The sequence below is a fragment of the Lissotriton helveticus genome, chromosome 1_1, assembly GCF_964261635.1.
Source record: "Lissotriton helveticus chromosome 1_1, aLisHel1.1, whole genome shotgun sequence".
In the NCBI taxonomy this organism is placed as follows: domain Eukaryota; kingdom Metazoa; phylum Chordata; class Amphibia; order Caudata; family Salamandridae; genus Lissotriton; species Lissotriton helveticus.
In genome coordinates, this window is record NC_136057.1 from 103,744,966 (window position 1) to 103,760,805 (window position 15,840).

General features: G+C 43.6%; 1 protein-coding gene across 1 annotated transcript in view; it reads left to right on the forward strand.

The window, feature by feature from the left end:
* The first annotated feature begins 657 nt into the window (after positions 1-657).
* The window catches only part of LOC144759288 (uncharacterized), a 34,186-nt gene continuing 19,003 nt past the window's right edge, over positions 658-15,840 (forward strand). The window contains exon 1 of the mRNA XM_078646479.1: positions 658-693. The gene's annotated coding sequence lies outside the window, so the exon portion shown is untranslated. The remainder of the gene's footprint in view (positions 694-15,840) is intronic.

Consider the following 15,840-nt stretch of genomic DNA (forward strand, 5'->3'; position numbering starts at 1 on the left):
TGGGCTTCTTTAAGATGATTTAATTTTATTCAATAAGTTTAATCGTCAGTCCTTAAATATTCCAGAATGTTCCTTTTATCTCAATTAAGGGACTAGTGTCCTGAGGATTTGAAGTCTGGCTGACGGATTGTAACTCCTTTGTTAACAAAGGACCTAGATATTTGCTTCACCGGTCAGCCTGCCGGCTGCTGCCTGTGCCATACTCTTGAAAAAGTTTGGATCTTCTACTGTCACATATTTAAGCAGAACCACTGAGGGCAAAACAGTTTGCCCCCTCTATTGTCCCATGGTATCAGCCAATCTTCTAAGGGCTGTCTCCTACCTTTTAGCTTGTGTTGTCTGGGCCTTGTGTATTGCAATGCGATCTTCCAGGGCTGGAATAAGGAATTTTTCCATCGCCCGCTCCTGCTTCTCATGGCTCTCAGCCATCTTGCTCACCACCATCTCCATACATCCAGATCCCAATTCTGACACTGCTTGTGGTACTTTTGGGAGACTGGGCAGGATGTAAAGGCGATGAGGATTAATTTGTTTCTCAATGGTGTCTTTTATTCAAAGTATTGCGATACTGATATACATAAATGTTAATGAAAATGTCTTCAAATGTTGATTTCCCATCTTCTCCTTTTTTCCTTCTAGATCTTCAGTTGTGGCTGAGTTGCCCGGATTGTCGGTGGAAAAAGGAAATGAGTGGTAAGTAACGATTCCAGAGATAATACCTAGAAGTCTCAGTCACCAACACCTCTGGTGGTTAGTTAGGAAAAGAAGTAGTGTCACAGTGAAGGCAACCAAACGTTATTGTATAGAGAAGCACCCATAGGCTGCCATTATGTGTCGGCAAATGGATACCATGCCTTTAAGACTCTCCAGAGATCCCCGGTATCCCATGATGCACAGCCAGAGGCAGTTACTTTCAGTTCTTTTTTCCGGCTCCTCCTAGCAGGACCCTGGAGTATTAAGCTCTACCTTTTAAGGTCTCGCCTGCCAATGCGCTTGCGCATTGCTGGCGAGAGATAAAGAGGGCAAACCAAGGTCTGAAACCATCGCGGATTTCGGACAGTTCGTGTGGTGCACTCGGGCGGAACACGCGTCCACCTCAAAGCCATCAGCCGCCCTCCCACAGGCATATGAAGCTTCCCCCACCATGCGCTCAGCCTCAGGCATTTCTGCTCCCCCCTAATTATTCACCCCTGCTGTTGCTGCCCACGGCCGTACTTTCACTTTCACGGCTGCACTTTCACTTTCACGGCCGCCAGGCCGTGTCTCTTTCAACATCCTCCCCCCTCCCAGTGCACTTTAAAAAAAAATCCTACCCACCATTAAACAACCTTGCTTATTATACATTGCTTTCACGGCCGCCAGGCCGTGTCTCTTTTAACATCCTCCCCCCTCCCAGTACTTTAAAAGAAATTCATACCCACCACTCCCGCCCCCCCACAGCAATGCCAAGAGCTTGTTAGGTCTCGCTGAAGCCAACGCGCATGCATGCGCGTGCACAAACCCATCCTCGCACACCAACATTGTCTTTATCTACTCCCCATATGCTTTTCCTCCCCTCGCTCGCTTCCCCCCCACCCCCCACCAGGCTCTTTTATCTACTTGTTGTAGTTGTGTAAACGCCTTTCTTAGAATGGCGCCACTGTTTGCCTGTGTGCTTCGATACATCTGTGCAGTCAGCCATGTTAATCACCGCACTTCATATATAGTTGCAGTTTGCTATGATTCATGGCGCAGCAGCACTACCCTCTCTCTGGCTCCCAGCATGCCTCATCCAGCCTGTGAGACCCAGCCCGGCTGCGGTGCTGGCAGCTCCATTCCAGCCGAGCGTCAGCTCGGTTTAATCTCCAGCTTTGCAGCGCTGCACAGAAAGAGCAGTGCAAAGCGCCGTGAACAGAAGCCTAAGCGCTGCCTTTTGAGTCGTTCGCAGCTCGAGAGGATCTGGGATGGCACACAAAAACATGGTGAGATCACTTAGCTCTGGGATCTGCTGCTTCTGTCTGGAAACACTCGAAAATTAAGAACTACACACATTCCAGGGGATCCCAGAATATTGTTCAACGCCGGTGTCTGCTGCTCTTCAGGTTTGTGTATTTTTTTAAAAATTGTATTTGAAAAAGATATGGTTGCACTTTGAAGAAACGCATCATGCACCCTGTGTGTTAGTTGTGTAAACGTTGCACCCATCAACATCGCACCGCAATGGAATGCTGTCTACCACCTCAGACATCGCTGTTTATTTATTTATTTTTACTTAATAGATAGAGATTTGCTAATAATTACCGCCAATGCCGAGGCTCCAAACCTGTTAAGGTCATCCGTTTTAGCACTTCCCTCTCCCGTGTTATGTTTAATTTGTGGCTCCGGCACGATTCTCTGCATCATTTGTTTCAGATCCTACACTTACCCATCCCAACCATGTTTCCTTTTTCTTTATCTCTTCCCATCGCCCCTCTGAGATTGCGGTTTAATTATTTATTTTTAATTACTAGATAGGGATTTGCTAATAATTACAGTCGATGCTGAGGCTCAAATTCCGTTAAGGGTGTTTGTTTGTGCACTTTCCCCTACAGTGTTATGTTTACTTTGTGGATCTCTCACCCTCACACACCCTCACCCTCACTCACACTCTCACACACCCTCACACTCACCCTCACCCTCACACACCCTCTCACCCTCACACCCCCTCACACTCACACCCCCTCAAGCTCCCTCACGCTCACACCCCCTCACACTCACACCCCCTCAACCTCCCTCACGCTCACACCCCCTCACCCTCACACCCCCTCACAGCCTCTCACCCTCACACACCCTCACACCCTCACCCTCACACCCCCTCACCCCCTCACCCCCTCACCCTCACACACCATCACACACCCGCACTCACCCTCCCAACCCTCTCACCCTCACACCCCCTCACCCTCACACACCCTCACCCTCACCCACCCTCACACACCCTCACACAACCTCACCCTCACACCCTATCACCCTCACACACCCTCACACCCCCACACACCCTCACACAACCTCACTCACCCTCACCCTCACACCCCCTCACCCTCAAACCCCCTCACACCCTCGCCCTCACATACCCTCACCCTCCCTCACACACCCTCACACCCTCACGCACCCTCACTCACCCTCACCATCACACTCCCTCGCCCTCACACCCCCTCACCCTCCCACACCCTCACCCTCACACACCCTCACCGGCATAGGATAGCAAAACATAGCATAGCATAACAAAACAAAGCATAGGATAGCAAAACAAAACATAGCAAAACACAACATAGCATAGCATAACAAAACTCAACAAAAGCATAACAAAACATAGCATAACAAAACAAAGCATAGCATAACATAACAAAGCATAGCAAAACAAAACAGCATAGTATAACAAAACATATCATAGCATAACAAAACACAACAAAACATAGCAGAACAAAACATAGCATAACATAACAAAGCATAGCATAACATAACAAAGCATAGCAAAACAAAACAGCATAGTATAACAAAACATAGCAAAACAAAACATAGCATAACATAACAAAACATAGCATAACAAAACAAAGCTTAGCATAACGAAACAGAGCATAACAAAACATAGCATAAGATAACAAAACAGCATAACATAACAAAACAAAACAAAGCATAGCATAACGAAACATAGCATAACAAAACATAGAAAAACACAACAAAACATAGCATACATAACAAAACATAGCATAGCAAAGCATAGCAAAACAGATAGCATAACAAAACACAACATAGCAGCATAACAAAACAAAGTTTAGCATATCATAACAAAACGTAGCATATCAAAACATAGCATAGCAAAACAAAGCATAGCATAATAAAACACAACAAAACATAGCATAGCATAACAAAACCTAGCATAGCATAACAAAACATAGCATAGCATAACAAAGCATAGCATAGCAATACACAACAAAACATAGCATAGCATAACAAAACACAACAAAACATAGCATAGCATAACAAAACAAAGCATAGGATAGCAAACCTAAACATAGCATCGCATAACAAATCAAAGCATAGGATAGCAAAACAAAACATAGCATAGCATAACAAAACATAGCATAACATAATAAAACATAGCATAACAAAACACAACAGCACATAGCATAACAAAACATAGCATAGCTTAACAAAACACAACAAAACATAGCATAGCAAAACAAAACATATATTAGCGTAGCATAGCATACCAAACACAACATAGCATAGCATAGCATAACAAAACATAGCATAATAAAACAGAACAAAACATAGCATATCATAACAAAGCATAGCATAACAAAGCATAGCATAGCATAACAAAGCATAGCATAGCATAGCAAAACATAGCATAGCATAACAAAACATAGCATAACAAAACACAGCATAGCTAACAAATCAAAGCATAGGATAGCAAAACATAGCATAGCATAACAAATCAAAACATAGGATAGCAAAACACAACATAGCATAGCATACAGCATCACTCAGGGGCACCACAGCATCACTCAGGGGCACCACAACATCACTATGCGTTACCACAGCATCACTGAACGCCACAGCATCACTCGTTCGCCACCACAACACCACTCAGCGCCACTGAGCATCAATCTGTGCAACCATTCAACAACAACTGGTTCAAATATGTTCTCTCAATGTTTCAAGCTGTATTACAAATGTCACAAAAAGATGTTAATATTTCACTTCTGTTCTTGGATTTGCGCCACAATAAAATACAATGAACATAATCTTCACAAAAGTTATTTACAAAAGTTTAAGCTATTGCCATTATAAATTACAATAACTTTTATTTAAGTATTAATTATTTAAAAAAATTAAAAGCCATTGTTATTTGTAATATCAATACATCTAAGTCAAGTAAATACAACACATATTGCATTAGAAATGCTATAGGTGTCACATTTGTGAAAGTTAAAACTATTGGCATTGTAAATAACAAAGCTATTACTCTCACTATTTTCAAAAGCAAAACATAAATAAACAATTTGTCATTTAGAATACCAATAGCTCAAAATTTCCTAATGCGAGACCTATTGCATTGCAAATGCTTGTTATTCACTGCAGGTTTATCAAATGTGATTAGTCTCTCAGTTTGAACCTCTTGAATTGTAGCAAGGTTTGGTCTTCTGCTACTTCTTGGGAGTCCACTGGGCCTACTACTTATTATTGGCCACATGATTGTGGTTTTACCAGGTCGATTGATACAACTCTGTTCTCCTTTTTACCAGCAAGGGGCGGTAGTACTACTGATCTTGTTCCGATGATAGCTAAGACAGGTACTGCTTTTCTGTAAGAAGGCCCAAATTCCTTCTTCACCGTGATGTTTTCTCTGAACAGATCCCCAATCTTTGGAATCCAGACAGATCTTGCTGGGACAGGTGGTTTTTCTTCAGTGGCCGTTGGCTTTAGTTTTGTGTTACTTAGACTTCTGCTTGTTTCATTTAAGTCCTGTAAAACAGCCAAACGATTTTTGATATCAAAGGCTTTTTGTTCCACCACTGAAGTCTGACAATCGAGGTCACTGATGATCATTCTGGTACCAAACAAAAGTTCATACGGAGTGATTCACCCCAGAGAATTTCTTGGCCGATTATTAAGACTACGTTGGACACTTGTTAGATGTTTGACCCACCCGTCACCCGAACCTAATACCCTCGCTGTTATAGATTGCTTTATGTCACGTTTTTTTCTCTCCACTACCGCATTTCCCTCGGGATGGAATGGACTAGAGTACCGCAACGCAATGCCCATGCTGGCCATGGCCTCCTTGGAAGCTCAAGAGCTAAACGCAGGACTCTGGTCAGAATGTAGCATGCCAATTGCGTATGTGCCGATAAAGACTCGCAAATCTTTTATAACAGTTCTGGCGTTAGCCGAGCGCTGGGGCCTCATCTAAATGAATCTCGTCTTAATAATTATGGGATCGCATTTTTCCGTCTGGATGTTTGCGTATAGATTGCCTAATGCTTTCTAATAGAGGTGTCTGGGCTGGTGTCTGGTCCGGTTCACAACTGCGATCTCTGTTGCAGTCCTGAGAATTCATTGCAAAGTTATAAATTTGCACGCTCATCCCCGGCCACCAGTATTGTGATTGTAATTCTATTAGAGATTTCAAGATCTCTTGGTGCCTCAGACTCATTCCCATGTGTGCTTCTTGAATCAAGTAAGCCCTCCGGTTCGTGTTTGGAATTACTCTGTCCCCCACTCCAGGGATTTGAGCAAAAGGAACGGAGTTCGCATAAATTATGTATGTATTGGCGAGTGGATAGTTGAGAGGTAATGCTGCATAGTCGCCTTTTAATGAGGCTTTTACTGCCAGCATGGTTTCGCCATCTATTTGTTTTTTAGAACGCTTTTTTGTAGCTACGGTAGCCGGTTGAACCGCTGCCGTTCTGGCTCTGCTAGCCAATGAATTCCCTGCAACGTGAACACCATCACGTTGAAGACTCTGCATATGTATCACGTGAGTCTTTCGTAGTTCTTTCTGTAAAAGAACTACTTGTTCCCAAAGCAACTTATGCTTTATTGTGGCACCTGTCTCATCTATGTAACCGTTCTTTATCCATGTCTGCATGTAATTATTGTAAGACTGGACGCAATAATGCAAATCGCACACTATTAGTGTGGGGAATTCGCGATCGGCATTCTCAAGCGCCATCTTTAAAGATCTTATTTCAGCTCGCTAAGCTGTACAGTTGCTGAGTGATTCAGTTTTAATGACCACCGGTCTGAATTTACCTAAGCGCCAGCAACCTTTAACAATCGCGCATGCTGATTGTAAACTTGTTTTTTCACAACGTAGTGTTATGCAAATCTGTCTGTGTAGATTACACAGGTGTATTGTTCGAGAGGCAGAATTTCGATTGACAGAGGACATTCATGTTCGTATTCCAGATCTTCTAGTTTTTTCATTTTCGGATCAAATGCGTGTTTAACGTCTGTTGCAGCAAGATAATGTTCCCATTGTATCCATTTTGGATCTAAAGCTTTAGCATTCGGAATGCTGGCTTTTGTTACTGCTTCTAGGGCTGATACTGCTGTTAAAACAGATATGCTCTTGCCTTGGGCTAGGGCTCTTTCTTTTGCTACAGCAGTTTGAACCGCAGTCAGAATTTTTTCAGTAGAACTGAATTTCATTTCAGCTTGTGTGTACAAGTGTGATTTATAAGCTATTGGTACAGTTTCTCCCTCATTAGAGGTCAGGTACGTGAATCCGCATCTTCCTGGGATGACTCGGATTACAAGGTTGCGTTCGTTCGCGCGTGTTTGCAGTTTTGTTTTAGTTAACATATCTGTTTGTATTGATCTTAAAATTTTTGTGTGTTTCTGAGTCCAATTGATTGGTTTGAAATCAGGTTTTATTAATTCGTAGAGGGGTTTAACCCTCTCTGCGTAATTTAGAATGTATGTTCTTCCGAAATTTAGGAAACCTAGAATTGATTGTAAGTTTTTCAGCGTCTTTGGAGCTTGGAGTACTGCACACTTCTCTAAGAAGTTGTCTGCTAGGCTTTTGCGTTCACTTGATAACTCATATCCCAAAAATAGGACAGTGAGGTGGGCAATTCGTGACTTCTTAAAGTTGAATTTGTACCCTTCAGCTGCGAACCCAAGTATAATGGTGTTCACTCTTTTCAAGAGTGTCTCCACGTCATCGTCTGTAAGATAGATGTCATCGACATAAGATAATGCCTCATCATCATACATTTGTAGTAATTCTGTTACCCTGGCTGAAAATAATCCTGAGCTATTCTTGAATCCCTGTGGGAGACGACAAAATTGCTCATGGGCCCCCATACTGGAGAAAGCGGTCAAATACCTGCTTTCTGGTGCAATGTTTTGACAGAAGAAACCATTTGAAATATCTAATGTTGTTTTATATTTTTTGTGCACGATGTTATTCATTAGTGCTGCACTGTGTGAGTTTTGTACTGCAAATGTTTTGCAGCATGAGTTTAGGTGTCTGTTGTCCAAAACTAGACAATATGAATCATCTGGCTTGGAGACAGGAAACAAAGGATTGTTTATTTGTGAGGTGCATGTTTCAATTACCCCCTGGTATTCAAGTTGATCTAAGATCTCTCTGACTTGTTTTTTAGCTTCTTGCTTAACAGGGTACTACCTCTGTGCAGTAGGTTGATTTTTTTAACTGAATTTTATGGTGAGGAGAATCCTCATCCCATCCTACATGATTTTTATATAATGCAGGGGCTTGGGCCCCTGCCCATTTTCTAGCAAATGTGCATTTTTCACTAATTGGAATGTGATTTGAGAAGGCAGGCATAATCATTTCTTCGCCATGTGGGCATTCCCTGACAAACTCTGGCAGCCAGTCTTTTTCTGCTAGCAGGATATCATAGCCTTTAGAAAGATTCTCCCAAAAGAGACCTCTTATTTTCCTAGTTTAGTCCCCCTCTATACTTAATGTTATTTCATATAATTTATGGAGCACACTAACTCTGGTGTCTGCAGTTTCCACCTGAATGTATTCATTCATGTCCACTGTCTCCAGAAGATTCATCAGGATCTTGCGAGCTATGGTCACTTCTGCTGCGCTGTCTAGCATTGTCTGGGCCCATTCTCCGTTTTTGAGTTGTGTCCTCAGAATCCTCGGCATGTTTTATTTTAATGCTGGCTACCTACTTTTTGGGAAATTGTAATTAATTTTTTACTTTGATGAGCAGGCTCCTTGTCTTTGGACTTGACGCGCTCTTCTTTATGTTCTGACCGTCCTCTTCTTTCTGATGTCTGTGAGGAAGTCTCAAAAGATGAGAGGGACGTGTATCATTATCTTGATATCTGTCAGGTTTTCTTAAATTATCCCTGTTTCTAAGGTTGTATCTTTTTTCAGAGGGCTCCCTTTGTGGAGACTTGCCTCCTCGTTCTGGAGATCTATTTCTCCGTTGGGGAGACCTTCCTCTGGACTGAAACTGTTTTTCTCTGGGAGTGGTATGTTTATTACCCTCCCACCCCTTTTTTGGAGTATTGAGATAATTTTTGATAAATGTTTTTTCAGGATTTTCAGTTAGTTGTGGTTTTAGTGGTTTCCCACCCAAACTATCTCTACCTAATTCTTCATATGATTTTTCAATTATTCTGGCAAGTTCAAAAGGTTGTTCTGCTATATCTGTTTCTTTCAATTTTTGGCGGAACGCCACAGATGCTGCTTCTCCTTTTATGTTGGCTAGTAGTATAGCCGAGACTTGCTTAAATTCTTTCAGTAATTTCATACCTAGAGTTAAAGCAGGTTCTGGACCGTATTCATTTTGAATCTGTCTTAGTACGTCTGGTATAACTGCCATAGACGGAACACCATGCGTTTTTGTGTATATTGAAGCAAAGACTGTTCCCCAAGTGTCACAGTCCTCCACATGTGGTGCGATCCCCATTGGTAGGCAGATTGTCGGAATTCTGTGTTTGTCATGAGGTGTAGTATCAGGAAATACTGCCTCTATTTGAGTAATTTTTTGAGCTAACCAGAACGGAATTTGTTCCCGTTTTGCGGGTAATTTGCCAATGACTGATTGTATAGTCTGTGGTGTAATTTTATTTGTATTCCCCTGGTTAGGGGTGTGCTGTGGAATTCTTATTGCTGGTTGGACTGTTAAAGTCCGCATGACATATTGGACCAATTGTCTATGTATTTTAATTAGTTGTTTTAGCTGAACTAAAAGTTCTCCGCTTGACATTTTTGCAATGTCGGGATGTGGTATGTAGCCGGCTAGAACTGGCCATGTGGCTCCTGGTCTACCTAGTGGACTGAGCCTGGTGAAGTGATTTTGATGTTTTAGGGCGCCATTAAACCATAGCTAGTGCTCTTGGTACGTTAGCGGAATTTCAATGTCCTCGAAGGGGACGTATTCCTCTGGAGATTCATCTATTTTGTAGTAGTGAAAATCGCGTGTTACAGCATGTGCTGCTGGAAAGTGTATCCAGGAATAGAATACCTCTTCTGCCGATATTCATGGGCCTCTACCACAAATATGACTGTACCACCTCTTGGTGATACTCCATTTTTTATAAGTTTGTAAGTTACACTCTTCCTTACATTGACTGGAATGATTATAGCATCAGGGTCATCTTGCCAAAGACTTGTGTCTTCTGCTAAAAGTTGAGCTGCTAAAGCATCTCTTTCTTTATCCTCTTCGCCTTCCGACATTTTACTGACTGAAAGGTTTTTTGCAGAGCAAGTTTCAAGGAAACAAAGATTAGGTGCACAATATTTTGGAACACTGTATCCTTCAACGTTGACTAAACCAAAAACTAATACATAGGAATCTCTTCCTACTAAGTTTCGGCGGATATTAACCTTTCACCCACTCCAGACGTCTTTTGGAGTATTTACGGGAAAAAGGGGTCTGTGTGAAAAGCACGACTGAGTTACTCTAGCATCTAGCGTTAAATTATCGCCTTACCAAACGTTGGGCGCCATGTAGTGTAGTTCCTATATTCCCAATAGGCTCTGCGCATTGGAATAACATAAACGATAGTTTAGACGTAGGACTTAGGTCGACTAGGTCTCTATTGAATATGTTAGACTTAATTATGAATGCTAGCTAGCTCAGAGGTCACTAGAAACTTTCTCGAGTAAACAAGAAGGTGTTAACTTTCCTAAATAGACAAGAAGGGATTAGTTTCTGACAACCGCATAAACATGACAACTTTGCTCCCTCCAGAATAAGGAGTATATCTCCAGAGTCGCGGAAACAATAGATAACTATTTCACTCAGTCAATCGTGCATACTTAGTTTCACCAGAAGCGCAGAGAAACGGAGAGACTGGCGTTTTCAATAAAAGTGGTTATTTATTGAACAGTCTTCTTTCTCATGCAAGAGAAGTGAGTTGCCACAATTGCAATACTTGTCATAAAGTAAAGTGCGTACAGTAAAAGGAGTATTATAAAATAATACTGTAAAAGCATAGTATAGTTTCTAAGCCATACAGTATCTAAAATAGATCAAATATATACATAGACAAAACCTTGGCTAACCGTGCTCAGCTGGTGCTTCTAAGATACGCCTACCCCGGTGTACCTAACCTAAGCCTAGTACGTGGGAAGGAGTAAGTGAGCTGCAGTTTAAGTTAAGATAGTTTTTGGCAGGAATCTGAATCAAGAATTCTCTAAGGATCTAATCAGCTCCGTACCTTGGTTACAGAAGGAAGGAGGTCTTGTATCTCTTTCTCAGGACTCGATCACCCAGCAACCCGCAAGGGTGACTGGAAACACTGGAGCTGGATTTCTCGGCAGGAGAAAAGACAGCGTCTCGCTCAGTGGGTCAATGGGAGGGTCGGCTTCCTTCCGCACTTGCCACAGCAGGGCGTCGAGCAAGTAGATAGCTGATCTGCTCCAAACCACCGTGTGTTTGCTAGGGCAGCTGTTGGTATATTTATACCTGGAAGGTGCCGAGTTTGACTTAAGGTTGAACATAAGACGTCACTAAGAACTCGCAGTTCTTTCAGGACTCCAGGAGTTCTTGGACAATTCAAAACAGAAGCAGGGGGAATTCCCGGGCTGCTTGAGGCTTAGTTTGTTTAAGAAAGCGTTGTACTTTCTAGGAGTCTATGGGAGTAGCCTTGCCGTATTTGGACTGCATTGGCTATGACTTAATATGGATATGATTCTTATTCCTTTATTAGGATATGATTTGTTATAACCACACAAGGGCATAAATCGGGAATATTTAAATAGGGTCCTAGATACGTTCACAACACTATGATGCTGCAGCATGAATGCAATACATGAGAGCTATTAAATGCTACAAGTAACTGATTGAAAGAGCCCATGTCGAATTATTAGCAGACAAATCAAAAACAGCTGTAAGCCTTCTAAGGAAATCTTCTCTATTGTGAACAACCTGATTAAACCCACCTCCAGTCCTGGCTTAGCGGAAGCTTCTAATAGCCACTGCAACAAGCTTGGTCAATGATCTTTATCTTTACTTTAACAGGGGTAAGAAAACAGTCAAACCTGTCTCTCTTGAGACAGGGCCCTACCACTCGCAAAGCAGATTGTCATTCCCGAGGCGGAAGCCGGGAATAGAAGCTAAACTGTTGATTTTACTGTGTGTTTTTAAAAAAACCTTTGCACTGTCTTTCACTCACCTACACTGTTACATATCTCTCACCCTCAGCCGATTAGGCGCTGTTGGGGGGATTGAAAAGAAATGCGGATCATTTTCTCAGCCGCCATCTTGGGTGAGTGTTCGGGTTGGAGGACTAGTTGTCCTGCCCCTCCCGCCCTCGCAAGGATATAATGGCCTTACCCACCCGGACGCGCAGCGGACGTGCGCAGCCGGCGCGCCGAAGCCAGCCCAGGCGCCAGCCCCTCTGTTTAAACGACCATCTATTCCTCAGAAGATCTAAGAATGTTACATCAGGTAAATCTCTCACTTTGCCCTGCACTTTTGATTACCTGAAACATCTCGGCATCCTCCGAGACCCCATAAGTCAACCAGGACCCTTGCCCACTGCTCCCTGCCAGAGTAAGAGGCCCGCCCCAGCGCTAGTCACTGATTTAAAACTTCACATCTCTTACCTTAATACCCGTTCCCTAGTCAAGCATCAATTAGATATCTTCCTTTTCCTCTTATCAGACAAACCCGACATCTTTTTTATCACAGAAACATGGCTCAATACTGACTCCTCCCCGGACATCCTGGCAGCCCTACCAGACACCTATTACATTCTGCATGTCGACCGGGCCCCAGGAAAGGTAGGTGGTGGAGTAGCGGCCTTCATCAATAAAGATCATGTTTTTTCCTCTATGTCCGCTTTGATCCTCCCTGTAGCAGACAACCTAATTATTAAACTTGAATCTAAGGCTGGCCCACTAATCTGTGTATTAATATACAGACTCCCCGAACACATGCCCTTATTTCCTCTCTCACTGTGTGAACAATTGGCCACTGTGGTCACAGACTATACAAAAATCCTCTTACTCGGCGACTTCAACTATTGGTGCAACGATGATAAAGGCGCCCCCCAGGCCAACGAATTAATGGAACTTCTCTCTGGCCTCAATTTTAGTCATCACATTTCCTTCGCCACCAACGTCAAGGGACATACCCTTGATCAGGTGTGGAGTACCAACCTCACTGTCTCCACACCCACCATATCCCCTTGTATATGGTCAGACCATTTCCTTATCAACTTCATTATTTCTATCCCGACTGGCAGCAAGCCCCGGGCAGTTAAGGGGGGTTACATCAGAAAATGGAGCACTCTTGACAAACAAGCCTTCCTGGACAGTTTAGAAAGTTCCATCCCAGCTGACAACATGGACCTTGATCAGGCCAAAGCCAACATCTCCGACTGGCTACTAGCAGCAAGTAATACAGACGTCCCACTGAAAAGACTTAAAACCGCCTGCCACTCGGATGCCCAGAAGTGGTTCTCCCACGATCTGAGGGTTCAAAAATTTGCCATCCGCCAAAAGGAGCGGAAATGGAGGAGAGATTATGATCCACACGCAAAATCTCTCTATCTGACTGCCCGAGCAGATTACAAGAAAGCTTTCACCCAAGCCAAAGCCTTGTATTTTTCGGACATAATAGTACATTCGGAAAACAAATCCAAAGACATTTTCACAATTGTCAATAAGCTATCCAACTCTGAGAGTTCTTCCCAAACCCTTAGTCACCCAAAATCTGTGCAACTCTCTCAATCAATACTTTCTCGTTAAAATTGCCACCATCAAAGCTAGCGTCCCGGACATTAACCATAAGCCGAACCCCCCTGCACATATCTCCAGCGCCCGCTCCTTTGATCACTTTCCACCTCATGATGTACACTCCATACAAGCCCTTCTGACCAGGGTAAAATCCAGTTCCCCCAGGGATTGTTGCTCCCCCTACAACCTAAAAGACACTTTTTCGGCCCTCTCTGCCCCCATCCTGACCTTTCTCAATTCCTCCTTGTCCCAGGGCATGGTCCCTAAAGCCTTTAAAGAGGCAGTTGTCGTACCCCTCTTGAAAAAACCGGGAGCAGATCCCTCAACCTTTTTCACTTACACGCCTATCTCCCTCCTCCCCTACCTGGCCAAAGTCCTTGAAGCTTATGTAACCACCCACCTTTCCAATTTCATCGAGCAATCCAACTACCTAGATCCCCATCAAGCAGGGTTACGCCCTGCCCACTCCACCGAGACAGTCATCACTGCTGTCATGGACTCTCTCTGCGACAACGCAGATAAAGGAATCCCACGTGCCCTGGTCCTACTGGACCTCTCGGCCGCGGTTGACACGGTCGATCATACCATCTTATTGGACTGTGTCAAACAGGCCGGCATCTGTAACTCAGCCTACAGCTGGATCAGGTCCTTACTCAGCGACCTTACTCAAGCGGTCCGTCTAGCTCCCTTCACGGACCCCAAACTCCACACCTCCTGTGGGGTCCCTCAGGGTTCCTCACTGTTCCCCCTTCTGTTCAATCTGTACTTGGTTCCTCTGATCCAGTCCCTGAAAGTGTTCAAGGCCGTCACATTTAATTATGCAGACGATCTTCAACTCATCTTTACAATAGACAACTCCCCTGAATCCATCCGGGAGTTCCAGGGCACCATGCTGCACATCCGTCAATGGATGGATTCTAACCACCTAAAGTTGAACCCCGGCAAGACCGAACTAGTCCTTAACGGCAAAAGTCAATCACCCTGGGGCCCACATTATTGGCCTCCAGAACTTGCCCCCCCCTACTCCCTCCACCTCGGCTAAGAACCTGGGGGTGGTCATCGATAAGGACCTGTCACTGAAAACCCAAGTATGCACGGTGGTGTCCTCCTGCTTTTTGCAGCTCCGCGGGATCAAGAAGATCAGTCAGATGCTAACCCAGTTGGCCTTGATCCAGGTGGTGATAGCCTTAGTACTATCACACCTGGACTATGCCAAATCCATCTACTTGGGCCTCCCTATTTTTCTCAGCAAACGTCTCCAACTGGTTCAGAATCAAGCAGCCAGATTGATCCACCAGCAGCCTCGTTGGCAATCAGCCAGGCCCCTGTTAAAAAAACTTCATTGACTCCCTATCTCCCAACGAGTTGCATTCAAAACGGCCTGTATCATTTTCAAGTCTCTTCACTCCCGGAGCCCCCAATTCATCAACACTCTTCTGCCCAGATACGTCCCTTCTCGCAACCTCCGGTCCGCCAATCTCCATCTTCTGGTCACCCCCTCCTTTCACTCAGGCCCATGCATAATCCTCCAACCACCCGGGCATCTGCAAGTCAGCGCCATGAAACCTCTGGGTGTACGTGCGCTATATAAAAGATTGTTAACATAACATAACTCGCAATGGGCTACCTTGGACCAATTGGCTCTACTTGACGCAGATTCTTTTTCCACCTTAATGCGTGAAGTGAATTCTGGATCTCTGGATGACCCTTTAAACCTGATTATATTTTTACATTTCAGTAGAGCGTCACACCCATATTTCTAGAATTAGCCAAACTCTTGCTGAGCACTGAAGAAGTATCAATATCATGGAAACATGCCAAGGTTATCACTTTTCTAAAAAAGTCTTCGCTAGATGCCACTCAGCTAGAAAACTATCGACCCATTTCTGTTCTGTTGTTTCTGTCCAAGGTTGTGGAGAAACATGTAAACATTCTCTTAACAAATTCTTTTTTTAACGTAATCAAATATTAGATTGTTCGCAAAATGGATTTAGATCACACAGCTCTGAAATTGCTCTTTTAACAGTTATTGAATCCCTTTGCAGTGGGTGGCACTTCTATTTTCTTAAATATTTCCCAAATTAATCCTGTCCTTTAGGTCAAAGTAACCTGATAATGTTGTCATTTTGTGGTCA